Genomic DNA, 26,886 nt, shown 5'->3' with positions numbered 1-26,886 from the left:
GGAAAATCCTACCGGTATCTTCCTGAGAGACGATTTATGTGTTTATTTATTTTAATCTGGAAGAGAATAAGTTGTGCTCCCCTCCCCCTCTCCGCGCCCCTGCTTGTTAAATGCCATGGATATAACCGAATAAGCCACCTGGACGTTCGAGGCCGCCACCTGCCTGTCTTCGCCCGGAGCCGGAGGGCTTAGCTCGAGCCTGCCTGGGGCGGGCAAGGATGCGCCGTCAAGCCAGGGAAGCCGGGCGCCCCGCGAAGCCTGCCCGGGAGCGTCCCCGCCGGAGGTAGCCGCTGCCTGGCGCAGGTGAGTGGTCCTCGTCGCGGCCGCCGTCTGGGCGACGTGGTGTCCGTGGAGCTGAAACGCACCGGAGGGGCAACTTTGAATCCTTTGGCTTTCTCACTTGAGGACTCCTCCTCATCCTGGGTTCTCCGTGCGGACACCTTCTCTCTCCACCCGTCTTTATCGCGAGAGATTCCCTTTCCTTTCTTGGGTTTTTTGAGAGTGGGGGGCGAAACTCCCGGCGGGGAGCGAGGAGAGCCAGTCGGGGCGAGGCTGGGAGCCAGGGACGAATGGCAATGGTGGAAAAAGCAGTAGGCGAACTTTGCTGATAGACCACTCTGTTGCATTCTAGTGGCATGGGAGGCCTGGCCAGGGCCGATGCTGGGGGTCTGGGTGGGGAGGGGGTGCGGCTTCCAGCTCTGTGCCTGACCCCGGTGGGGTAGAGCCTAGCGCGGAGAGGTTGATGCAGCGCGATGGTGGCATGCGTGTAGTTTGGCTAGGCAGCTAGGACAGGCGCAGGGACCCAGAATTTCAGCACACAGGGAAGGATAGCAGGATTATGTGTCTGTGTCTGTATTGGGGGGTGGTGGTGGTTTGGGGCATCCGAATGGCATGATAAAGCAATATGGAAACTGGCATTAGCCATGCCCTGGTCGGTAGGTGTATTTCTTCCATCCATCCCTGCCCTGGTTCTAAGGCTGGCCTGGGCAGGGAGGCGGAGGGAGAGTAGAGACCGCTCCCAGGAGGGCGGCAGTGCCCAGCTTTGCGCCTTCCCCACACATCGCTCAGCACAAAGGACAGAGGCAGGGGATTCCGGGGAGCTGCGCCAGGCAGCAGAACTGGGGAGGGCAGAGATATAGAGGCAGAAGAAGGGAGGGAAGTCTGGAGCGAGTGAGCGAGTGAGCGAGAGAGAGAGAGTGAGAGAGATAGAGAGAGAGAGAGAGAGAGAGAGACACTAGGAAGAGCCTGCAGAGGGACCCAGCCAGACCCATGCCAAGTGTATCCAGCGACAGGGAACGCTAAAGACAGGCACCTGCAGAGAGAGGGCGCTGTCTGAACCTGTACTCAGAGCCGGAGTTAACAGGGCCTATTGGCAGATGCTGATCCTCAACCCTGGACAGGAAGGTTGTGTGTGTGTGTGTGTGTGTGTGTGTGTGTACGCACACGCATGCACGTATAAGGTGGCAGCTGTAACCTCAATTGGTCTAGTGAAGCTGTGTAGGACTGGGGGAGGGATCAACTTTAGGAGACTGACTCCTCCCCCCCCAGCCGCACCCACCCGTCCTAGGAGGGGGCTCAGCCGGAGGGCCATGCCTCTCTCCCGGCTGTGGAGTTCGAGGCTCCCAGGCTGAGGTTTGAGGAGGGAGCTGACTGGGAGCTGGGGACGGTGGACAGAACTGAGGCAGGGACGTTGGGAGAAACTGCAAGAAACAGGAAGGGTGTCTTGGGCTGTACCCTGGGCCGGGAGCTCGAGACAGCATGGCAGTACAGCCTGAAGGGAATGCAGTGGCATTGGCTGGCGGAGTCCGTCAGAGGTTAAAGAGGAAGAGGGTCTGCTGATGAGGGTGTGTGCTTGAAGCCACCAGCTTCCCAAACCTCAGAGGCTGTGGGTGGCAGGTGGGTGGGTGAGAGGGAACCTGGTGCTTACGCTGGGATGGTACGGATCCGGGTCTGCTTGGCGCCCGTCAGGGTGCAGAATTCTGTCGCGTGTGTCTCTCCTCTGCTCTGATCTCCTCCTCTGCTCCTTCTGAGGTCCCTTCCCAGCCCTACCAACCTAGAGTTTTTGGTCTAACTCCTGTCCAGAAAGATAGTGACTTATCTTGCTTCCCTCTGCCTGGGGACCGGGAACAGCGAACTTAGCATTTCTGATGCAGTCTCTCTGGGTCCCAGCAGCAGCTCCGAGGACAGGATGGGGCTTGCCAACCTCGGAGGCTGGGATCAGGCTCCTTTCTCTGGGCCGGAAATGTGAGAGGCTGCAAGAGTGTGGTCTGAAGGAGGCTCAGCAGACAGCTTGGAAAGGCCAGGCCAAGCATGGGGAGACGGAACGGGGGGTGGGGGAGTTGGAGAGGGGAGGGGCAGGTGATATTTGCTCAGAAACCCCCGCAGCCCTGATTTAGCTAAGGGAGGGGGGACGCACCTCCTTTCTAATCTCTGGCTTCAAAGTAAAATCAAAGCTCCTGGCCTGTAGCCACCAGCTTGCCAAGCCTCCAGCCTGTGGGGTGTAGCGGGTCTTATTTTTGTTACTGTTGCTGATTTCTAAGAACTTGAGGGTAGAACTTGCTGGGGAAGCGGGGGGGAGTACTGTGTGCTCGGTAATAATGAAGACATGAGGTTGGAATTAGAATCGTTTCCAGAAAGTTCCCTGTCCTAAAGTGAGGATCAGTATAGTAATTGACATTTGGGTGCTGGTGGGGGGGGGGGTCACATGGTCTGATGGAGGAGGTTGTCAGCCTCAAAGCAGACACAGTGAGGAAAGAGACAAAGTTTTAAAAAAAGCACCAGGGGCTGTGGAGATGGCTCGGTGGTTAAGGCGCTTGCCTGCAAAGCCTAACAACCCCGGGCTCGATTCCCCCCAAGACCCACGTAAAGCCGGAGGCACAGAGTGAAGCATGCATCTGGAGTGTGTTTGCAGTGGCTGGAGGCCTTGACGCACCCGTTCTACCTGTCTGTCTCTCGTCTCTCGATCTTCCTCTGCTTGCAAATGAATGAATAAATAAATAAAAATAAGTAAAGTGCCAGAAATATCCAAGTGGAACTGGACTCTTGAGAACCAGATGCCCAACAATTTGGGTGTCTTGTGGGCAGGCGTGGAGTCTCACGGTCCATCCCCTTGTCATAAAACAGGCAAGAGTTCAGTTTACAGGGCCTTGGGGTGTGACTGCTTGGTGACTGTCATACCTTTGTGAGTCGCTTGGGCCTCTGTATGAGAGCTCATCTCACAACATGGCACGGTAGCACAGATGTGTAATGATCGATGCATTCTTGACCGGCCCCACATCCCTTCGCAGATCGGAAGGGGCATCAGGAGACGGGGTAGGCCTTCGGAGACGTGAAGGTTGGTGTCTTGGCTCCCTGATACCAGAGAGCTTCAAGGAGGTTCCCATGCCATCCCACATGTGAGTTAGAAGACTCAGGCAGCCCTCTGAGAAGCTTTTGGAATGGGTAGGGGATGAGCATTTCATACTGGGGGACCTCTTGACCCTTCATTTGCTTCTCCCCCACCCCCACCCCACCTCATGCGCTTTGGGATTTATGGTTGCTGTTTTACAAGAGTCAGTTGCCACCCTTCCGTTGAGTGAGAGATATCTTCCAGACTCCAGGCCCTGCCCTCTCTTCCCTGACCCCTGCTGTCACCCTCCCCTTGCCCCCCAAGAAGGGTGAACTCACAGAAGTGGTGGCCATCAAGCTCAGCCTGAGTGAAGGGGGTCCGTTGCTCCTGGGGTCTGGACGCTGTGGATGCACTTGGGCCTAGTCTTCAGAGTTGGGGTGTGTGTGTCTCACTAGCTTCAAAAGGGGTGCTTAAATGGCTGACAGGGCCAACAGCAGCAGCAGAAGGAGAGTTGATCCAGCCATAATATTCAGGCCTAAAGTAACGTCTTTTCTCAGGAATCGGAAAATCAAGTCTATAGCTCAGATCTGCAGCCCCAGCCAGCTTACGGCGGAAGGTGTGGAGATAGTCAGGAGGGCTTCTTGGAGGAGGTGAGAGTGTCAGGAAAAGTCCATGAAAACCAATTGAAGGCAGGTTTTCCCACCCACCACCCCCCAATGCTCAGAGGTTCCTGGGAATTGAAGGTGGCGTGGGGCGGGTTTCAGGTGTAGAATGCTAAAGTGAGGCAGATGTCCTGAGTAAGTTCTTAGGGTCTCCTGACCAGCTTCCTGAGACCCTTTCAGGATGACGGCTGGTTACATAACAGACTGGTGCTCATCCATACCCCGCTGAGTTCCCACCATGCTGGAAAGTTGCCGCCTTGAGTGCCGCTGTACAGATGGGGAAACAGAGTCTCGGAGAAGTTGAGCATTTCTGAACAGCTAGAAGGGGCATTGCCACCACTCAGCTTCAAAGCCTGTGATCTTAACCCCTTCACCACCCCTAGGTGAGGAATAGGGGATGGGTGCCATGGGCAACACTTTTCTCTAAGCCCCTGCTGACCTCCTTCGCTGGCTGGAGGGGTGATAGAAATCTCATTGGTTTTGTTGTTGTTGTTGTTGTTTTTAACCTGGGTGTTTTTGTTTTTTTTTTTGTTCTATTCTTTTTTGGGGGTGGTAGGAGCTCATGGAATCCAGGGTGGTTTTGAACTTCTGATGTAGCATTGACTGGCCTTGAATTCCTGACCCTTCTGCCTCCACCTTCCCAGTACTGGCATTATAGGCATGTGCCAACCGTGCCTGGCTTTTATTTGTTTCTTTTGAGACAGTCTTGCTATGTAGCCGAGGTTGGCTGAGAATTTATGATCCTCCTGCCTCAGCCTTGGAGGGTTGGGATTACACGTGTGTTCTGCTGCACTGGGCTAGGGATGCCTGGCCCTACCCCAGGGCATCACTCACACCCACGTGTTTAGAAGCATCCACAGAGCAGCTGGGACAAACTGTCCCAATGAGCAAGACAGAGGTGGGACCATGGAGTGAGCGCTGGGCTCCACTCAGGGAGGTCCCAGCCCTGCTCCATGGGTAACATGGGTGGGAGGCAGGACCCCATTCCTCAAGGCATGTTTTTTGATGCTCGGACTGACTGTCTAGGGCTGGAAGGAGCCATATATACAAACAGTCCACAGAAGCAGAACGAGCCCTTCAGCGTCCAGAGTCACAGAACTTGTTAGTCAGCAAAACGTCCAAGGTGTCTGACCCAGGAGCCAGGCTGAGAAGGTGGGCTGGTGGAGATCACTTTGCTTCACCAATCAGACATCAGGCCGGGCAGTGGACACTGTGCCTGCTGGGCTCAGAGTGGCGAAGGGCTGCCAAGGCAGGCAGGTCCAGGGTCCCTTGCCTTGTTACGACCTGTGAGGTAGCAAAATAGCTTAAGAAGTGGCCCAGGTGGCATGTGCCATGCTCTGTGGGCCTGTTTTGGATTCTGTCTCATCTCCTTGCCTACTAAGTGGGAGCTGTGTAGAAGGTGTGAGAATTCTGCAGGGGAGACCCAAAGCTGTGGCTTTGCTTCCGAGTCAACCAGGGCATCTGCAGAGAGCTGAATCTGTTTGCTTGAATAGCCCCTAAGAGCCAAACAGGTCAAAGCTGCCGACCTGCAATTCATGAGCCTTCTTGGGGTTGTCTATAGCAGCGGCTCAGTCCCTCTGGTGGCTACCCTCCATTAATAGGCAGCTGGACACAGGACGGACCACGATTCCAAAGTTGGGCTCTTTAGAACTCACTACATGTATTATGACTTTTCCCACTTCCATTTCCCCTCTTGCAGCAGGAGCTAAATGACTGCCAGGGTGCCCAGGTGTCGTGGGCAGAAGCAGAATCTTTCTTTAAAAAACAATTATTTTCCTGCTGGTGGTGTGCCTGCCTTTAATCCCAGTACTTGGGAGGCAGAGGTAGGAGGATCACCATGAGTTTAAGGGCACCCTGAGACTACAGAGGGAATTGCAGGTCAGCCTGAGATACAGTGAGACCCTACCTCAAAAAACCAAATATATATATACATATAATTTATTATTTCAAGGAGAGAGAGAAAGAATGAGAATGAGAATGAAAATGGGTACCACACCAGGGCCTGTAACCACTGCAAACGAACTGTAGATGCATGCACCACCTTGTATGTCTGACTCTACATGGGTACTGGGGAATCGAACCAGAGCCACCGGGCTTTGGAAGCAAGCACCCTTAACCACTGAGCCATTTTCAAGCACCTAAGAATCGTTCTTAACCCCTCTTCCCTCCCTGCCATGCCCCTGTCCCCTTAATACTTCTCTTCCTATCCCTTTTTCCAGAGGACCTTTCCTTCCTTCTTGCCTTAGATCAGGTCTCTAATAAACATCGCAGAGATGTAAAATCTCCTTAGTCTGTTAGTTCTCCCAGGACTCACTCTCTGGTTCCCTTTCCCAGAAGCCAGCAGGGTCTTGCCCAGCCACCCTGTACTGTCTCAGTCCCTGCTAAGGATCCTGTAGTAGACAGCCTCCAGGTCGCTGAGATGAACATCCACAGCAGGCACAGTGATGGAGGAAGGGATGTTTATTGAAGCTTACAGATCCAGGGGAAGTTCCATATGGCAGAAGAAGTTGGTTGGCCCCCTCTTAAAGGATCAAGCAGAGAGAGCAAAAGAAAGGAAAAAAAAAAAAAGCCACAGCACACTTCAGGAACTCCAGGAGGAACTAGGCACTTTGCATATATTCAGATTGGAATTTCAAATCCACCACCACACCTTAGGTCTGGACCTTAAGATTCATCCAGTGATACTTCCTCCAGCCAGGTGGCTGCAGATTCAAACTCAAAATGAATAAGACGCTGAATATACTGGAGGCCATCTACTCAAACTGCCACAGGTGCTTTAGTGAAAGCCACTGGAAGAATGAGGGAGGGAAGCATTTACTACAGTCCCCAAAACAAAAATAGGGGGGTCTGTGGAGGCTGTTACTATAGAACAGCTGTAAATGATGCTGTGTTGTTACGTACTCTGCTGTCCTCCACGTTGACATGGGCTCATTAGGGACAGATCTTCATGCCTGTAACTCATGAGCCTTCTTGGAATTATCTACAGTACTGCCTCAATCCCTCCAGGGGCCAGCTCACTCCCATTCATGGGGCAGTGGGACACAGGACAGACCACAGTTCCAAAGTTAGGCCTTTAGGGCTCACTGCATGCATTCTGACATGTCCCACTCCATTTTCCCCTCCTGTTATAGCAGCTCACCTACTGCCTATGTGCCCAGGTGCCCTGGGCAGAAGCAGAGAAGCATCCCACAGGATTTGTGGAAGCTTTGAGAGTGCCCTGTGCTCAGGCTACAAGTTAGCCTATGAGAGGGAGATGTGTGTGTGTGGCGGGGGGGGAGAGGCAGGGACTATGGTGATAGGGGTAAAAGCATGTCTGGCTTTTGGAACCTTCAAGAAAAATCTAGAAAGGGCCAGCAGGGGCTAAAGCTGAGCCTTGTGATCCTAAAGGTTTTGGAGATCCTGAGTGAGCAAGGTTGATGTCTTGCTTCAATGCTCCCCGTGGTAAAGTGGCTAGATTCCTAAGAAGGTTCCCGGGGAAGAAGGGGAAGAAGGGGGAGAGGAAGGATGGTGACCTGAGGTCATGGAGGTAGAAGGCTGAAGGTCTTGGGCTGGAGAGGCGGCTCGGTGCTGTGCAAGCAGGAGAGCCTGAATTTGGATCCCCAACATCTGAGTAAGACGTCAAGCGTGGCTGTGCTGGGGAGGGGGGGGTGTCAGAAGGACCCCTGGGACTCACTGGCTTCCTCATAGAGCTGAGTGGTTCAGTCCTAGGTTCATCCTGGGACTCCGTCTCACAAGATCAGGTGGAGAGCGATTGGTGAGACCCCCCAACATTGACCTCCGACTCTACGGGCATGGGCATGCGCATACTTGTGCTCCCCCGCAGTGCACACACGCTAAGCCAAGGTTAGAGGGCTCCTGTCAGACCAGGCATGGGGGGCTGGCCGCGGAGGGCTTTCCAGGGCTTAGGGGAGCCTGGAATGTGCAACTTTGCCCTTCTGCTCGGCACCTTCTGAGTGACTTCGGCCGTCCCCCTCCCCGCTGCTCCTCATCTGTAGAATAGGGCCTGGATGCTCTCCCAGGGTGAGGCCAGCGACCCTGTGGCTTATGGATCACAGCAAAGGTGTGTTTGCTGACCCACCCGGGCCCCGGGTGACTTGCGTCCTCTCCACCGCCATCATCATCGTCTACTCCTGTCAGACAGCACTGCTCAGATGTTTCTCTCCACTTGGCATCCTGGCTTTTGGTTTGCTGGCAGCAGTTTGTCCATATCAGGATGGTGATGATTGTGTAAAGGTGAGGATGATGTGATGAGGTGTGGAGTTGATGATGGTGAAATGTGGTGGAGGTGATGATGGTGTAAGGTGGTGCTGTGGTGGTGAGGACGATATGTTGATGATTGTTACAGTCAGGTTCGGATTGCAAGAAAAAGTCACTTGACCAAGAGCAGCTTTTGAGAATAAAAGGGTTTATTTTGGTTTATAGGCTCGAGGGGAAGCTTCATGATGGCAAGGAAAACGATGGCATGAGCAGAAGGTGGACATCACCCCCTGGCCCACATAAGGTGGACGATAGCAACAGGAGAATGTGCCAAACACTAGCAAGGGGGAGCCCTCCCCCAATAATACACTGCCTCCAAGAGGCATTAATTTCCAATTGACATCACCTGGGAACCTAGTACTCAGAACAACTAAGTTTATGGGGGACACCTGAATCAAACCACCACATTCTGCCCCTGGCCTCCATAAACTGATAACCACACATGATGTAAAATGCAATGCATTCATCCAACTTTAAAAGTCCCCATAGTTGGGCTGGAGAGATGGCTTAGCGGTTAAACGCTTGCCTGTGAAGCCTAAGGACCCTGGTTCTTAGCTTGGTTCCCCAGGACCCATGTTAGCCAGATGCACAAGGGGGCGCACACATCTGGAGTTCGTTTGCAGCGGCTGGAAGCCCTGGTATGGCTGTTCTCAATCTCTCTCTCTCTCTCTCTCTGTCTCTTTCTCTCTCTCTCTGTCACTGTCAAATAAATAAATAAAAAATGAGCAAAAAATTTTTTTTAAGTTCCCATAGTTTTTTTCTCAATTCCAATGGTTTTCATACCTCCTCATAATCCAAGTTCTTTTAATTGAGCCATAATACCAAAAACAACCTCAAAAAACCCATAATGGCACAGAATGAGCATTCACACTGCAAAAGATGGCATTAGGTATAGCAAAGAAATAGCCAATACAAGATTTAAAACAACCAGGGCAAACATCAAACTCTGTAACTCCAAGTCCAACAACTCTGGCCACTGACAAATCTCCAAGTCTGATAATTCTAACCAGCAACAATTATCTGGAGTTCCAATTCCGCCCCTCCAGCTAGGCTACTCACAGTCCTAGAAAACTTTATCTGGGGCTGGCAGCTCTCCTTAGCAGCCATCTCATTGTCCTGGCATCTCCACTGGGTCTCCACTGCAACCCACAGTCCATCCTCACAGCTCCATTGGGTCGCCATGCAGTCAGTCCTGCTTCACACTGCCCATGGCCATTTCCAAAACACAAGATCATGTTGCAAACTCTATGACCCTCTATTTCCTGAATTTCTCACACTTCACAATACCAGGTAGGGTGCCAATTTGTTAATCCGGGGGGAATAAATAACAGGACACTTGTTGAGCATTCAGACCCCTTTAAAGGAGTTTACATTCTTCATATTGCCCCAATCTCAAAGTTTGTAATCTCTCATACAATTGTAGCTGAACAGACAGCAGCTTCAGCCCAAAGATTTCATTTTTCTATGCCATAGCCCCCTAAACACACCAGTCTGTTTCTACACACTGTAACCCTGCACAAGTTCTCAGGACACAGGCATAACAGCAAGCTTCTCACACAAACTGCTTCTAGGCCAGTTCAAGCAAAGCTGTTTTTTACCCTCATAAGCCAAACCTCATAGTCCATAGTTCTTACTGCATTCAGTATCTGAGCTTGACCAGAATAGTCCATCAAGCTGTACTTACAGCACTGCAAGGCATTTCTTAGGCTGAGGTTTCAAATCCTTCCACATTCCTCTTGAAAATCAGCCCTGAAAGGACAAAACCACACAGCCAGCTGTCTAGCAGCAATCTCATTCCTTGGTACCACTTTACTGTTGTAGTCAGGTTCTCATTACTGGCAAAAGTCACCTGACCAAGAGTACCTTTTTGGAAATAAAAGGGTTTATTTCAGCTTACAGATTTGAGGGGAAGCTCCATGATGGCAGGGGAAAATGATGGCATGAGCAAAGGGTAGACATCACCCCCTGGCAAACATGAGGTGGACAATAGCAACAGGGGAGCATGCCAAACACTGTCATGGGGAAACTGGCTGTAATACCCATAAGGCATTAATTCCCAAATCTCCATCAGCTGGGAACCTAGCATTTAGAATACCTTGGTTTATGGGGGACACCTGAATCAAACCACCACAGGGATGATGTAGTTGTGGATGATGACAGTAATGGTGAGATGGTGATGATGGTGTGGAGGTGATGATGGTAATACTAATTTGTACAAGTGATCACGATGACGATGATGATGATGATGATGGTTGGGTGGTGGTGTGGTAGTTTGAATGTATGGCCCTGTGGTGTGGAAGTGACTCTCGAGTTGGCGGAGTCCTACGGGGGAAGAGTATGTCACTGGGGGCAGATCTTGAAGTCCAGCCCTGAGGTGTGTGGAGAGGCGTTGGAGCTCTGGCTGCTTGTGCTTGTGCCTGCGTACTGGTGTTGGGGTTCCTTCTCTCTCTCCCTCTCTCTCTCTTTCTCTTTCTCCCTCCTGTGATGCATACTGAGTGAGGTGGCTTCTTCTTCCATAACAGAACTTCCCCTGGGCTCTGTAAGTGTGAAATAAACCCTTCTCTCCCATCCTCTGCTTTTGGTCAGGCGCTTGTGCAGCTACTTGAAGCTGACTAACAGGTGGTGAGGATGACAGTGAAGTGTGGATTGTAGTAATGATGACCGGCATCCACGACGTGATGACAATGCTGTGGGGGTGCTGGGGATAAAGCCACTTCTGAAAGAAACTCCCTCCTCCTGCCAAAGCTCTAAGCTCACAACTTACCATTTCTCCTAAATAGAAACTGACGGGATGAAGAGATTAGGGTCATGGTACTAATTTAGGGGGAGGTGGCCCAACAGAACCATTTAATCTTCCTCCTGGGCCTTGGACTTGCGTCACTAGAGCTGAGCTCCAGAGAAGGGGAACAGAGGTGAGAAACCCTAAAATGGACATAAGTACTAGCTCTTCTCTCTGGAGTCATGGCTTCCAAGCATCGGGCACACACAGGGCATCATGCTTGGAGGAGGACCATGCCTCTAGTGTGTAGAGGGGCAAGAATCTGACTGCAGGACTTCTGGCAGAGGACTGTGTGCCTACAACCACAGAGAGGCTGAAAATGTGCCAGGTTGAAAATGGTTATGGAGGTGTAGAGGTGATGGTTGTGTGGAGGTGGTGCTGTAAAGGCAATAGAGAGGAGGTGGTAATGGTGTGGAGTTGATGTGTAGGTGAAGGTATGGAGGTAATTGTGGCATAGAGGTGATGGTAAGGAGGAGGTGATGGTGAGGAGAAGGTAATGGTGAGGAGGAGGTAATGGTGAGGAGGTGGTGATGGTGTGGAGGTGATGCTGGTGTGGTGATGATGGTGGTGTGGAGATAATAGTAGTGTGGAGGTGATGGTAGTATGGAGATGGTGGTGTGGAGGTGATGGTGGTGTGGAGGTGTGGAGGTAATGATGGCATGGAGGTGACAGTGGTGTGGAGGTGATGGTGGTGTGGTGGTGATGGTGGTGTGGAAGTGATGATGGCATGGAGGTGACAGTGGTGTGGAGGTGATGGTAGTGTGGAAATGATGGTGGTGTGGAGGCGAGGGTGGTATGGAGGTGATGGTGGTGGGGGGAAATTCTGGTGGTGTGGAGGTGACGGTGGTGTGGAGATGATGGTGGTGTGGTGGTGATGGTGGTGTGGAGGTGATGATGGCATGGAGGTGACAGTGGTGTGGAGGTGATGGTAGTGTGGAAGTGATGGTGGTGTGGATGTGACAATGGTATAGAAATAATGGTGGTGTGGCAGTGAGGGTGGTGTGGAAGTGATGGTGGTGTGGATGTGACAGTGGTGTGGAGGTGAGGGTGGTGTGGAGGTGACGATGCTATGGAGGTGACAGTGGTACAGAGGTGATGGTGGTGATGTAGGGTGACAGTGATTCCTCTTGCATTCCCTTATCTTAAGAAGCAGTCATCACGTGAGGTGAGGCCAGTCCCTTTTTCTTTAGGTACTCTTGGTCTATGAGGAGGATTGAGCAGATGAATGTGGAATATTAATAAGGAACTGGCACTAAAATCATGATCACAGCATACTTTTTGTGCACGTGTGTGTGTGTGTGTGTGTGTGTTATGTGATGCACATGTGTGTGAGTATACCTCATCTGTGGGGTGTGGGAGGGTAGGGCAGAGGTTGATGTTGGATGTCTTCCTCAGTTGTTTTTCTCCTTGTTTGTTGAGACAGGGTCTCTGGCAGTACCCCTTGGGTGTATTCTGTCTCTTCACCTCCACAGTGATATGTCACTCTGGCCTAGCTTTTATATGGAGGCCGGGGGTCCAAACTGAGCTACTATGCTTGTGTGGCAAACACTTTACCTATGAAGATGTCTTCCCAGGCCCCACAGGGTTCTTCTAAAGTGGGAATATTCGTGTACTCGGGCTCCCATAGCTGGATTTTCATGAAGCGCTGACTTTTGTTGTTGTGTGAACTTGGGTGTGTCACCTCCTTGGCTCCTTCATCCTTCCAGAAGAATTAAATGAGTTGCTTTATGCAAAGCATGCTGAGCCACGTCCATAGGACATCAGTACGAGCCAACAGCGGGACAAGCTGTGGAGACAACGGTGTCTCCCTTCCTGTGTGCCCATGCACGTCCTGTGTACTTTGCGGCAACACCCCTTCCACTGTACCGCAGTTTCATATCATTGCCTTATTTGATCTTTCCACCAACCCTACTGGACAGGCAGGATAGACATGCTAATTTACTGTTGTAGCCATTCTGCATGGGGGAAACTGAGGCACCCAGGTTATAAAGTGGCTCACCCTCCAATGGAGTCCTTCATGCCTCACAACCACACTGTGTTCTGCTGTGGACACAGCAGAGCATGTTATGGGTGAGAGTTTTGGGTAGGGAACTGTCCTGAGTGTCCTGGGATAGAGTTTGGTAAGAATTCCCACCCACTGGAGCTGTCAGGTGCGTAGGGTGAGGGGGCTGCATAGAAACAGGACTGGTAGGGTCCTCTGTCGAGGGAGAAGGAAGCCTCTGACTTGGCCTCCAAGGTGTGCAGGGAGCAAAATTCCTGCCCTACCCCAGGGCCCCTTCCTCCCTAAGGCTGTACCTGGTGACAGGAGCCAGGGGTGGGTGGGTGCCAGTAAAGAGACAAGGACACATCCCCGGGTATTGCACAACAGAGGATGGTTGGAGACTCCCCAGTGGGAGGATCCAGACCCTCAGTGCTTGTGGGCCGGGGTTTTACAAACTTCAAGAAAGGGGCCGGGGTCAGGTATGGATGGATCATGGGGTCGGCGTCTAGTTTGAGAGATAGGGTGGTGGTGGTGGAGGGGCGGGTATGACTTGGAGGGAAGATGAACCAGGGGACTTTGAGGCCAGAACGATTCACTAGCAGGAACATGAGAGAAGAGCTGGGGCTGGGGGGCCCAGCTACACCTCCATTTCCGGCACAGCGCAAACTCAGGCCCTGGGCAGCCGAAGCCAGGCCTGGGGTCCCTCTCCCACAGGGAGCAATCCAAGCCCTAAACCCATTTCCAGAGAGAGAGAGAGAGTGAGAGAGAGAGAGAGAGAGAGAGAGAGAGAGAGAGAGGGATAAGGAGAGAGAGCTATGGACTGTGGGTTAGAAGCGACCAGCTGGTGCATTAGAGGCTGGCCCAGCTTCGAGGGTGAGTTATCTCAGGCCAGGCCACCCCGCCACGCTGCCACTCGCTCGGCAGCCCAAGGCTAATATTTACTGTATATTGGTTTTTAAATTACAGTACCACATCGATCGATCCCCCTCTTCCAGGGCGGCCCTTGCGCTCCGTCCCCCTTCTCACCGGGCCTTTTCCTGCTTCGCCGTCTCTCTCTCTCGTCTTGTCCCTTTCAATTCAGGTTTTAATGCAGGGCGTTATCACCCATTGTATCGTGTTACCCGCGGAACTGCGTTTGTATTGCGCTGTATTCATTAGAGCTCACAACCCCCTTCCTCCCACCCCCACGCGTGGCCCTGGTGCTTTGTAGAAGGCTGTACCTGCAGCTGGTTTTATGTCGTCTGGACCCCGTGACAGGGAGGAAGTAGGGCATCGTCTCCGTTTAAATGTGAGGAAATAGGCTCTCAGAGAGGCTAATGGAGTGGCCAGGTCATGCTTGGATTGTAGTATGTCATGTTACAATCATAATGGCTGTTGGCTATCCAGCACTCCCTGGAAGCCCAGAGCCACAGTAATATGAGCGTCACATACTCATTTCACCCTCCTGTTTACTGTGCGTTTGTGGGTTCTGTTCACCACCAGTCTCATTGGCAAGGAAGGGGAAGGCACAGAGTGGTAGCTCGTAAGATGGCAGAATTTGAATTCGAACCCGAATAGCTACTTGTGCATCCACACTCTTTTTTTTGAAAATTTTTTTTGTTTATTTTTATTTATTTACTTGAGAGTGACAGACAGAGAAGGAGGCAGATACAGAGAGAGAGAGAGAGGATGGGTGCGCCAGCCACTGTAAATGGACTCCAGACTCATACGCCACCGTGTGCATCTGGCTAACGTGGGGAACTGAGCCTGGAACCGGGGTCCTTAGGCTTCACAGGCAAGCCCTTAACCGCTAAGCCATCTCGCCAGCCCACATCCACACTCTTAACGGTGAGTCATGCTGTCTCCCGTTTGTGGTCCTGACATGGGAACAGTAGTACCGTTGTCTGTGTGGGGGGAGCAGAGGGACATGGCCCCAAGCCTGGACTCTAATCACAGCCATTGCACTTGACCATGGGCAAATCGCTTATCACCCTGAGCCTCAGTTTTTCTTCCTGTAAACTGAAGCTTATGCCATGATTGAGTCCCCAGGGTGGTCATGATTCCTGAACGAGTAATGCTCCAACCAACTGTGGGCTGCAAGGTCGGGCACGTGGCCTGGGCTGTTCCAGGGGTTGCCAGTACTGTCATTTATACTTGTCCCCTATCCTCTTATTTTGCAAGGGCCATGTCACCTCCCTCTGTGTAGATGTGGAAAATGAGGTTCCTGGTAGGAAAGAGAGCTTCAGGAACTGCAGCGGCCCGCCTGGCACTGCCGAGCGGCTTCCTGAGATGGGGAACTTCCAGTCAGAAAAGTCAGGAAAGTCCTGGACCACGTGGGATGACTTGAGCCCCGTTGTGTTGGATGCCCCCTTAACTATGCCCATCGCCAATCTGGGACGGGCATCTGTGGGGACTGCACCTCTCTTGGTCGTTGTTATAATCAGCTCCGTGCTGCTGGGATGAACCTCCAAACCAGATGCAGTTTATAAAAGGAATGGAGTTTATTTCGGGCTTACAGATAGATCCAGGGTAGGTTCCATAATGGCAAAAGAAAAAAAGAAAAAACAGCAACAAAACACCACCAAAATCAAGCCCACTCGGGGAGCACTCTGCAGACCTTAGGCTAGAAATCAGATCTGCCCCCAGTAACACCTTAGGACTGAACCCCAGGATCCGCCCACAGTGGTGCCTCTCTCAGCCAGGCAGCTGGACATCTAAGTTACAAGCTTTAATAAAACATTTGAGTCTGTTTGTGGACATAAATTCAAGCTATCGCACTCACCACCTATGTTTATGGAGCCTTGGCAAGCCTTAGAGATGCTGTTTATATAAAAAAAAAAAATCTATGTATGTGTTCGTATGATGAATGTGTATGGGCACGTGTGTGCCACAGTGCTCTTGTGGAGGGCAAAGGACAACCTCAGAGTGTTTCTCCTCACCCTCCATCTTGTTGGACACAAGGTCTGTCTTGCTGATTTGCCACTGGGAAGGCCAGACACAAACCGGCCTATGAGCTCCAAGACTTTCCTGACAAAGACTTGCATCACTTTTGTATCTGGTTTTACATGGGTGTTGGGAATTCAAATTACAGGCTTGCAGAGCGAGTACCGAGCCATCTCCCCAGCCCTTGCTATTTTATTTCAGCCTCACAGTAACTTTGAACTAGGCATTCTCATCTAAATTATACCAAGAGGGGGCTAGAGGGATGGCTTAGTGGTTAATGCGTTTGCCTGCAAAGCCAAAGGACCCAGGTTTGAATCCCCAGGACCCACATTAGCCAGATGCACCAGGGGGCGCACGCATCTGGAGTTCATTTACAGTGGCTGGAGGCCCTGGCATGCCCATTCTCTCTCTCTCTCTCTGCCTCTTTCCCTTCTCTCAAATAAATAAGAATATTTAAAATAAATAAATAAATAAATTGTACCAAGAGGGAACAGAGAGATAAAGTCTCATGCTCTGGGTCACCCAACAGGAAGTGGCTATATTGGGAGGAGGTTGGAGCCCCATAACCAGGTAGCAGTGCCCCATGCTCCTAACGTCTTGGCCACAGAGCTCCTCGACTTTCCTCTAGTGCACTTGGCCTCAGTGCTTTATCCCCCTGTGGGTGTGGGGTAGTCAGAGCTAACTGGAGTTTTGACCCCTATTGTAGAAAGCAGAAAACTGAAGTGTAACTGCCTTAGCTGAAGTCGCCCAGCTGGGAAGTGAGGAAGGCCAGGTCTGGTTTCACCAGGAGCCCTCACCTGGGATTGTCCCTGTCGCTGCCTTTACGACACACGGGCCAGACTCCTTGGACTCCTTGCCCCATGCAGTCGTGTTCGAACTCCTGTGCGGGGGGGAGGACTGACTCCCTCCAGGGCCAGGCGCAGAGGGAAGCCTGGATGTGCAAGGGGGACCTGGCTCCCATAATGCTTTGGACGGAGTTGTCACTATCTGATCCTAATGCAGCAGAAAGAGAAGACTCGCCCTCCCACCTGCTGGGCACACATCTGCTGATGATAGGAGCCCCGTGGGTGTCACTCCAGGGTTCTCTGTGGACGTGGCTCCCTCTTCCCCCAGCAGAGGATACATGCAGAGCAGCTGTGTTCCTGGTTGGGGCAGCAGTGACATTATTAATGCCAGGCTGGCTTCGAAGGCAAGTCAATAAAAGAGTTGGGGAGGACAGCAACAAGAGTCTATAAGTTCTCAACAATGTTGAGCCAAGTGGCCTGGGTCCTGGGGGTTGTAAAAACCTAGACTGCCTGCTGGGTTGGGGTGACTGAAGAGCCCCTTCCTCTGCCATGGGGTCACCTGCCCATCAGTCCTCCCTCTTGGAAGAGTCCACTCCTCTCTTTCTCGTCCATGTCTATGTGTGCAGCTATGTGTGTTTACATGTGGAGGCTAGAAGACAGCTTCATCCTCAGGAACGCTGTCCACCGTTCTTAAGACAGGGGCATGTGGAGAGATGGCTCAGTGGTTAAGGTGCTTTCCCGCAAAGCCAAGTGACCTGGGTTTGATTCCCCAGGACCCATGTAAAGCCAGATGCACCAAGTATCCCGGGGGGCATCTGGATTTATTTACAGTGGTTGGAAGCCCTGGTATGTCCATTCTCTCTCTCTCCTTGCAAAATAAATAAATAAAAAATATATATTTTAAAAAGACAGGGTTTATGGTTGGCTTGGTACTAAGTAGGCTGGCTAGACTAACTGGCCACTGAGCCCCAGGGTTCCTTCTGCTTCTGCTTCTCCTGTTTGAGAATAACAAGAGATCTCCACTGTGCTCAGGATTTGTATATAGGTTCCGATGATAGAATTCAGGCCCCATATTTATGAGGTAAGCACTTTACTGACAGACCTGTCTCCCCAAAATGACCCTTTTCTTTTCAATGTTCAATACTTTTACCATCCTTAGCATGCTATGGCTGTCTTGAAGGCACTCTGTAGCAATTGCCTTCTGGACAAAACACCCAACCAGACGCAGCTGGTGGGAGAAAAGGGCTTATTTCAGCTCACAGTCCTTAGGGAAGTTTCATCGCAGCAGGGAGATCATACCAGGCCGGAGCAGGAAGCCTGGGTCACATCTCCACATCAGCGTGAAGGAAGTGACCCCAGTGAGCTGGCTCGGAACTCCCAGTGCACTGGACTAATAAACCTCAAGGTCCACCCCCAATGACACACCTCCCCCAGCAAGGCTCGACCTCCCCGAAGGCTCCACACCTCTCCCAAACTGCCGCCAGCTGAGGACCAGGTATTCCAAGACACACGAGCCTATGGGGGGGGGGGAGCATTTCAATTAGACCACTCACAGGGACAGAACCCACTCCCACTGAACAGGTGGAGAAACTGAGTCACAGAGTGTGTCTGTGTTTTGGATAGTGACCTGGACTCCTTGACACTCAGCTAGGAAGGCCTCATTAACATGTATGTTGGATAAACAGATACTATGTGCTAGACCCTGTTACATTGAAATAATTCATTCTCTTACCATCACTATGGTTTCTATATTTTACTTCATTTATTTATTTGAGAGATACAGGCATACGAGAGAAAGAGAGAGAGAGAGAGAGAGAGAGAGAGAGAGAGAGAGAGACAGAAAGAATGGGTGTACCAGGGCCTCCAGTCACTGCAAATGAACTCCAGACACATGCATCACCTTGTGCATCTGGCTTTACGTGGGTCCTGGGGAATCGAGCCTGGTTCCTTTGGCTTTGTGGCAAGAGCCTTAACCAGTAAGCCATCTCTCCGGCCCTATGGTTTCTATATACTGAGGAAACTGGTGTGTGGGGGGGTCTAAGGCAGGGAGTGACTTGTTTCTTCCTATCCTTCAGGTTTCACTTTAGATGATCAACACCCATCTAAAGTTGGCTTGCCTATGCTCTTAGGTAAACATCCCCCACCCTCTTTCATACTGTATATTAGCTAGCTTTTTTGCTGAGATCTCTTTGCAGCCCGTGAGCCGTGGGAGGCAGAGATGGGGAAGGACTAAGGTGGTGCGGGGTTCAAAGCACAGGTTGCGGGCCTCAGGTGGTCTGATTGGCAGCTGTGCGACTCTAGGAGGATTGCTCTACCTCCCTGTGTCCTCCTTTCCTCATAAGCGTAATGGGGAAGATCACCCACAGAGATGTGGCATGGCTTAAATGAGTTAATATATGTTAAGCACTTAGAACAGTGTCTGGTAGATGGCAAGTGCTCAATAAATATTAGCTATCATTATTATTTTTATATCCAGTGCTTAGAATAGTCCCTGACTCAATAAATATTTGATGATTGGCTGAGACACTTGGGGCTGAATCTGCTCCCAGCGGGCTGGATAGGGTTGGTTGAGAGCAAGCTGAACAGTGGTTGAGAACACTGGCTTTAAATACCACTGGGGCTGAGTTCTGCCCCCTGCCCGCAACAGTCTGGATGTCATCTGGCCATGGAAGCTTTTCCCTTTTTAAATCTAGTATGGGGGTGGTGAGAAATGGGCACGCCAAGGGCTCTAGCCACTGCCAATGAACTCCAGATGCATGTGCCACCTTGTGCAGCCAGGGAAGAGTTGGCCCACAAAAGGCGCTTAGACCTCTGGCTTGGAAAGCCCTGAAATTGAGAAGTGGCCGGAGGGATCTGCTAGCGGACCAAACCGGTACAGACAGAGGCGTTGGGGACCGAGAATTATGCGGGTTCTGGGGAATCAAGCACCTTAACCAGTAAGCCATCTCTCCGGCCCCGGTCATGGAAGTTTTATTGAAGTTTCCTTAGGATTCCGCTATCAGAGTTGAGAACCATGGACATAGGATGGCAGGCGGGTAACCATTCACTGCCCAAGGACAGCATGAACCAGGGAGGCCTTGCTGGAGATAGTGGGATCTAGACATGGGGGGGCATGTAGGATGAGGTAAGGGTGGGTGGCCAGGGCGGGAGCTAAGAGAATGGCAGTGCAGGAATGGATGGTAGTCTGGGGAGACCCATGCCAAGGATCTGAGGGCTAGTGGTGATTCTGGTGGGGAGTGAGAAGGGCTTTTAATGTTATTTATTTATTTTATTTGCAAGCAAAGACAGAGAGAGAGAGAGGAGAGAGAGAGAGAGAGAGAGAGAGAGATGAGAGAGAGTGGGCACACTAGGATTTGTAGCCATTGCGAACGAACTCCAGATACATGCATCGCTTTGTGTGCCTGGCTTTACATGAGTACTGGGGAATCGAACCCAGGTCTTTAGGCTTTGCAGGCAAGCGCCTTAACCACAGAACCATCTCTCCAGCCCGAGCTGTGCTTTGAACCCCACACCACCCTGGCCCTTCCCCTTCCCTGCCCCATAGGGCTCAGGCTCACCGGCTGGCTGCAAGGAGATCTCAATGAACAAACAAGCTATTCTAGAGTTTGAAAAAAGGTGGGAGGGAGTGGGAGGTGCTTCTCTCCAGAGAATAAGCAGCCAGCATTAGATAGAAAGGCTTTTAAGCTGGGAATGACACTGGAAGGAAACTGGCCTGGGAATGCATGCAGAATGTCAGGAGGGATGCTTTGGTGCGAGGGTCAGATTGCAAAAGTCCTCCCGGCCCCTGCCCCAACCATAGCAGTTCAAAGCTAGGTTAGCTCTGGGAAGGTAATTTGTCCATCCTGTTTCATTTCTTTTTTTTTTAAAAAATATTATTTATTTGAGAGAGAGACAGAGAGAGGCAGATAAAGAGACAGAGAATGGGCACACCAGGGCCTCCAGCCACTGTGAATGAACTCCATTCGTCCCCTTGTACTTGGGTCCTGGGGAATCGAACCTGGGATCCTTTGGCTTTGCAGGCAAACACCTTAACCACCAAGCCATCTCTCCAGCCCCATGTTTCATATTTTAATCCTCTGGCAAGTCTGAGCAGTGTTACGTGGGCATAGCAGTGTGCTTTCGGGCCGTCGCTGCTCCCAGAAGCAACCAAGCTTACATTCTAGACTGATGGACGCCTGCGCAGGGTCCTCACTGTGGCGGGGAGGGGGGTGGGCTTGCTGAGGAAAAGGGGATCTAGATGGAAGGGTCGTGGAGGATAAGGCCAGGGTGGGTGGCCAGAGGTAGGAAGCCAAAGCCAAAACCCTAGTAAGTATGAGTGAAAAATTCTCAGTCCCCAACGCCTCTGTCTGAACCGGTTTGGTCCACCAGCAGATCCCTCTGGCCACTTCTCAATTTCAGGGCTTTCCAAGCCAGAGGTCTAAGCGTCTTTTGTGGGCCAACTCTTCCCTGGCTGCTCCACGGGATCCCATCGTCTAGGGCATCAGCTTGCCTATCTTCTCAGTCTCTGGGTGACAGCGTTTGGGGCATGTGACTTCCTTTTCACTGGTTGGCACTAGGCAAGGACCTCCTTTTGGGCTTCCTCTCAGCCTGGGAAGGTGACAGGGAGCCCAGAGGAAGCATGTCCTGCCCTTTTGGAGGCAAGGGGCAAGGGAGTGTCTTGCAATTGCCTTTCCCCCAGGATTCTCAAGGCAAACCATGCATCCTGGCTGTCCTTGGAACTTACAGGGTGACCTTGCCCCTCTCTGACCTGATTCTGTTTCCTCTACAAAATGGATGGAAACAGGAGCTACCCAGGAACTGTCCTCAGGGCTGAGAATAACTGCGTCTTCCTACCTCAGCTGTCTTCTGTTTCTCTTTGGGAAGCTCTCATGCCAGGGACTAAACTTGGAACATCAGTGACAGGGCCTCCGTGACTGCCCTTAACCTTCATCTCCGTGCCCTCTGTCTAGCTGTTGTGGGTCCCGATGTCGACACGGGAGAACAGGAGAGGCATTGCTTCCTCCCACGGTGGGCTGAGAATGCTCTTTGGAGTTGCAGGAAGCTGAGAAACCCCACAGCAGTGTCATAGAGGATTCTCTTTGAACCGACAGATGCCTGGCTGAAGGTTTCGGAGGCTCTGTCTCAGAGAGAGAGCTTTGACGCAAGCCAGCCCCATGCCGTCAGTAAGCCACGTGCGTGGAGGGGCCCTGCAGGCCCAGCCCTGCTTCTGTGACGGTGAGAACTTGACGGTCGTGGCGACAGTGAGGAGGATGGGGTTCCCATGCTGTGATGGTGAGGGGGAGTTAGGGTGGCGTTCTTATCTCACTGATGGTGCAGGAGGCTGTCCCGGACGCAGTATAGGGTGATTTCTGATCTCTTCAGTGGTGAGGAGGGCCACCAAGCTCAGGGTATGGTAAGGTTCTGATTACACCCATGGTGGAGTTGGTCGACATGGTTATGATGTGGTTCAAAGCCAAGAACAGGACGCAGTGCAAGATACAGGTTTGTGCTTTGAGAAGATCGCTCTAGAGGCACTGAGGAAACTGGCTGAGGGGAGACATGAGTGATAGTTGCAGATTAGTTAGGGGGTCAGTCCAGGAGACAGCTCCTGAGGCTTGGCTCATGGTCATGGGATTGGACAGAAGTGGCTGGGTGCCTGAGTTATGGAGATGGTGAGATCAAAGACTGGCTCACGATGGGATGGCTCCTTGATCTGATTGGGCAGCTGGGAATCAGGGATGTATAAGAGGAGCCTTGGCGTTTGTGTTCTGGGAAACTTGGTGGATCATTAATATAAGAGAAAAGCAAAAGAGAACACTGGATTTGATCTCTACAGACAGACGGTTTATTGAGAAATAGCGAGGGGCAGCAGCCTTCCCCTGGGATGAAAGCTAAAGCACTGAGCCAGGCTGGAGTTCAGGCTTATAAGGAAGATCCTAAGAAAAACAAACTGAACCAGGTACAGTAGATAAGGAGCTTGTAGCTGTTTGTGTCCTTGTTCAGAATAGGCTTCTTGAGCCAGGATTGTCTAAAGGAGGATGCCCAGATGGTTTCTGGTCCTTCAAGGCCATATGAGCTAAGGGGGGTACATTAATCAGGGGAGGTGTCAGGCTTATCTGGGGCTGAATGCCTCTGCTAGAGGAGTCCCTGGGGACGGATCCTAGGGTCCAGCCCTAAGGTGTGTCTGAGGAATTCTAGTCTACAGATCTGCAGAGTGCTTGCGTTTCGCCTGGAGTTCCTGAAGTGTGCTTGCTTGTTTTTGGTTATTCTCTCTCCCTCTTTCTCTCTCTCTTTCTCCCCTTGGTCTTGTGAAAGTGGGCCAGCTTCCTCTGCCATCCTGCAACTCTCCCCAGGTCTGTAAGCTTCAAATAAATCCCCTTCCTCCCATAACTGTGCCTGGTCCAGAGGTTCATCCCAGCGACTGAAGCTGTCTACGACAGTATGTCTGTGGAGTAACCAGGTTGGGGGGGGGGGTGAGCGGGCAGGTGGTGTCCATGGTAACCGTGAGGCTAGCGGGACCAGGGAAGACTTTGAAGACCAAGCTGGAGATGGCGCGATCGTAGATAGGTGCACTCGCGTTTCTATGCTTGTGTCCTGATATTCCAGGAGACGAGGTTGCTGGGAGCATGCCCCCGGGAGGGGTGGTGTCTCATGGCAGGTTCCCAGTGCCTGGGGGAAGGCTGCTATGTGGACTACAGCTACTTCCATCTCACCCTTTGCCTGGGCTTAGTTCTAGCTCAGTCACAGAGAAATGGAGTTTAAGACAGCAATGGATGAGGTTCATCTAGATGGAGCCCCCAGAGCCCTCTGTTTCCCAGAGGCCTTTGCACTGTGTTGCATGGCCGTGGATTGACAGGAAGTCCCTGGCAGCTATCACCTCCTGTGTTTCCTTCCTTAGATTAAAATGTGGGTTTCAGACAGCCCAGGCCAGCGACCCTGGGGGTTCCCCCCTAATGCAGAGGGCACACATTGACCCAACGGCTGTCTGTACCACTGTCCCAGCATGTCTGGGTTGGAGAGAGTCCTGGAAGAGTTGTAAGTCACAGAGACACCGACAAGAACCAGAGAAGGGAGGTAGAAAGGGGAGCCCAGGCACACCATAGGCACTTGTGGGTAGGCTATAGCTGTTCAGGGTAGGGTCTCCACATACCACAGGGCTTTCCAGCCAATTTCCAGGAAGTCTTCATCTCCAGGCATTGAAGGAAATAGAGTCAGTTTCACCCCATGAGTACGTAGGCTGGCTCAGCCACTGTTGCTTCTCCGGTATCTATGGGAGCAGCAGTGGGGAGAGGGGATGAGAGAGAGATGCCCATGAACTCTTGCTTCTATCTGGGACCACAGGGTGCCAGCAAAATGGCCAGTCTCCAAGTGGACCCCATTTCCTCTTGGAGATGTAGAATTAGAAATCTTACCTCTCCCCATCCCCTTCTCACCTCCTCCTTTCGCTACCCAATACACACACACTGCACTCACTCCCCCAGCCGTTTCTCTTGTTCTCTTAACTCCAGAAAGCCTCCCAGGGGCCTGTCGGCTGTGTGTTAGAGAGCCCCCCTCTTCTAGTGCGGGCATGGCTCCTTCTGTTACCCACACCTGCCGTGCCCCTAGTCAGCACGACTGGAACTCTTCTCTGATCGTTTACATATAAATTTCATGTCATTTATGACCTGCAAGCCTCACACGTCTCTCATCCTATGTTGATCTCGAACTTTTCCTTGTTGCCTCCCCAAGGCTTGAATGGCCTGTCAAAACAGATCCTGTGCACTCTGGCCTCAGTTTCATATTCATTCATTCATTCATTCCTCACTTCTCTGATGACTGCTAAGGCTGACTCTGGGCCAGCCCCCAGGGCTGATGGGGTGGGTAGGAGTCATGGGTTCCTGCCCAAGGGCCCCTGGACTCCAGGCCAACAAGTAGAGTGGGGTTCCTGGTCTTCCTACAGCTGCGCAAGGAGGCCTGAGGCTCCCTGGCCCACTGCGTTCTGTCCTTTCCCTGCGGTCTCCATGGAGTCTGTTTTCATTATTATTCTCTCCGTTATGGCTTTCCTACCAGGTCTAAATGTGGATAGAGCTAGGCATCTTGAAATGGCTGGGGCTCCCTCACCTTCATTTCAGCCCTTGCACTCTGAGCAGCTCCCTGATCCACTGGGGCCGAGGCATCGGCTCCAGAAGGCCAAGAAGAGAAGGAGCGATGAATGTCATTGGCCCCTCAGCATCCTGGCCATCCGGCAGGGTCTACTGCAGCCCAGGACAGAGCCCTGTGTCCATGTGGCCCTCCTGTACTGCTTTCCCAGTGTGCTGGCTCCTCTGGCAAGGCTGGGGAGCCTGGGAGGCAAGGCTTATGAGAAAGTTTTAGAAGCCCTGAGTTCTAGCTGCCGGTCATCAGTCGCAAAGTAGCCTGCGGGAGGGGCTTTAGTCTCTCCACCAAATGAAGCTCGCTGCAGAAGCTTGCTGGGGTCCAGTTCCGACCTTGTACGTCTGAGTACAGGCCAGCACCTCCACTGCCCACAGAGACGTTCCCCCTGAAGAATGGGACAGTCCTGTTGCCGTCAGCTCCACGTTGTTGGGACGAACATCCAACCAGACAGCATTTATGGAGGAAGGGATTTATTTGAAGCTTACAGATCCAGGGGACATTCCATCAATGGCAGAAAAAGCGGGCTGCCTTTCACAGATCCAAGCAGAGAAAGAGAGAGAGACCGTCACCAACAGCCACCACCTCAAACTCGGATAGACAGAGCTCAAGCTGCTGTCTGCACTGGAGTCACGATTTGTCCTCAGACACACCTAGGGCTGGATCCCAGGATCTATCCTTAGCGACCCCCCCTCTAGCAGGCTGCTGGAGAGTTAAGCAAAACTTTTAACCTTAATCAAAAACACTTGAGGCTCCTGGGGACACATATTCATATTAAAACCACCACAGGTCCAGATTCCGGGTCATAAAGAACTTCAGTGGGCTCAGGACTCCTGCCCTAGGATCCTTCCTTGGATCTCAGCTTTCAGCAGCCCCCTCCTAGTCCTGATGTCTGCAAGCCCCCAAGATCCTGGGGAAGATGCCTCAGCTGAAGTGAGCACCACATCTACCTAAAAGTCTACTCAGAGCATCCTTAGAAAGGAGAATACAGGGCTGGGGGATGGCGCAGTTAGTAAAGTACTTGTCTTGCAAGCCAGAGGATGTAAGTTCAATTCCCATAATGCACTTTAAAGAAAAAAAAAAGAGCCAGGCTTGGTGGCGCACGCTTGTAATCTCAGAGTTGGGTAGCCAGAGACAGGAGGATCTCTGGAGCTCACTGGGCAGCCAGTCTAGCCTATTGGTGAGCTCCTGGCCAATGAGAGACCATGGCTCAAAAAAAGTGAATAGTAGTTTTGAGGATGGCATCCAAGGTGGACTTCTGGGCTCCACACCTACCTGCACATAGATGTGAATATGCACTCCTCCTCATGTTCAAACACACGTGAACATGTGCCCCCTCCCTCACATGCACACGCACGTGAACATGCACCCTTCCCACACAAGCACACACAAAGAAAGACAGACACATTGACTGTGCAGCATCACAGAAAATTAGAGGTTAGGTGTTGCAGTCAGCTTCATGTTACTGAACAAACATCCAACCAGAAGCAGTCTATGGGAGGAAAGGGGTTTATTTCAGGCTTACAAACTTCGGCGGGGGGGGGGCTACCATCCATGGTGGAAGAAGTTGGCTCCCTTCCACAGAGGCAAGCAGAGAGACACCAGGAAAAGCCTGCACCGCAAAACCTCCAGAGCTCAAACTGCTCTGAACACACCCAGTAAGGCTAGACTCACATCTGCCCCCACACAGACCCTAGGGCAGATCTCTAAGATCCATCCAGGGTGAAATGCCTCCTGTAGCAGGGATCTGTCTACTAGCAACTGTGAAGTTGCCAGCTCAGTTTTAATAGAACACCTGACTCTCTGGGGCTAGCCACTCAAATGACCACAGTCTAGGTAGCTACATCAGTGACCTTCAACTTTGACCAGGACCCACTGTCAGAAACACTTGCACACACCAGGTATGGTGGAGCACACCTTTACTCCAAGTACTTGGGAGGTAGGAGGATTGCTGCGAGTTCGAGGTCAGTCTGGGACTACAGAGTAAATTCCAGGTCAGCGTGGGCTAGAGTGAAACCCTATCTCGAAAAACCACAATAAATAAATAAATACATTCACATGAT

At 51.7% G+C, this 26,886-nt stretch overlaps 1 protein-coding gene across 2 annotated transcripts in view; it reads left to right on the top strand.

Annotated features, from left to right (window-relative positions):
* Lrfn2 (leucine rich repeat and fibronectin type III domain containing 2) overlaps positions 1-26,886 on the top strand; it is a 199,926-nt gene that overhangs the window by 463 nt on the left and 172,577 nt on the right. For both annotated transcript variants that reach the window (XM_045155660.1, XM_045155661.1), the window contains one exon: positions 1-303. This exon is cut by the window's left edge. The gene's annotated coding sequence lies outside the window, so the exon portion shown is untranslated. The remainder of the gene's footprint in view (positions 304-26,886) is intronic.

Source organism: Jaculus jaculus, chromosome 8 (genome assembly GCF_020740685.1).
Source record: "Jaculus jaculus isolate mJacJac1 chromosome 8, mJacJac1.mat.Y.cur, whole genome shotgun sequence".
NCBI lineage: Eukaryota > Metazoa > Chordata > Mammalia > Rodentia > Dipodidae > Jaculus > Jaculus jaculus.
The sequence above is the reverse complement of the archived record's forward strand: the minus strand, read 5'-3'. Positions and strand labels throughout refer to the sequence as shown.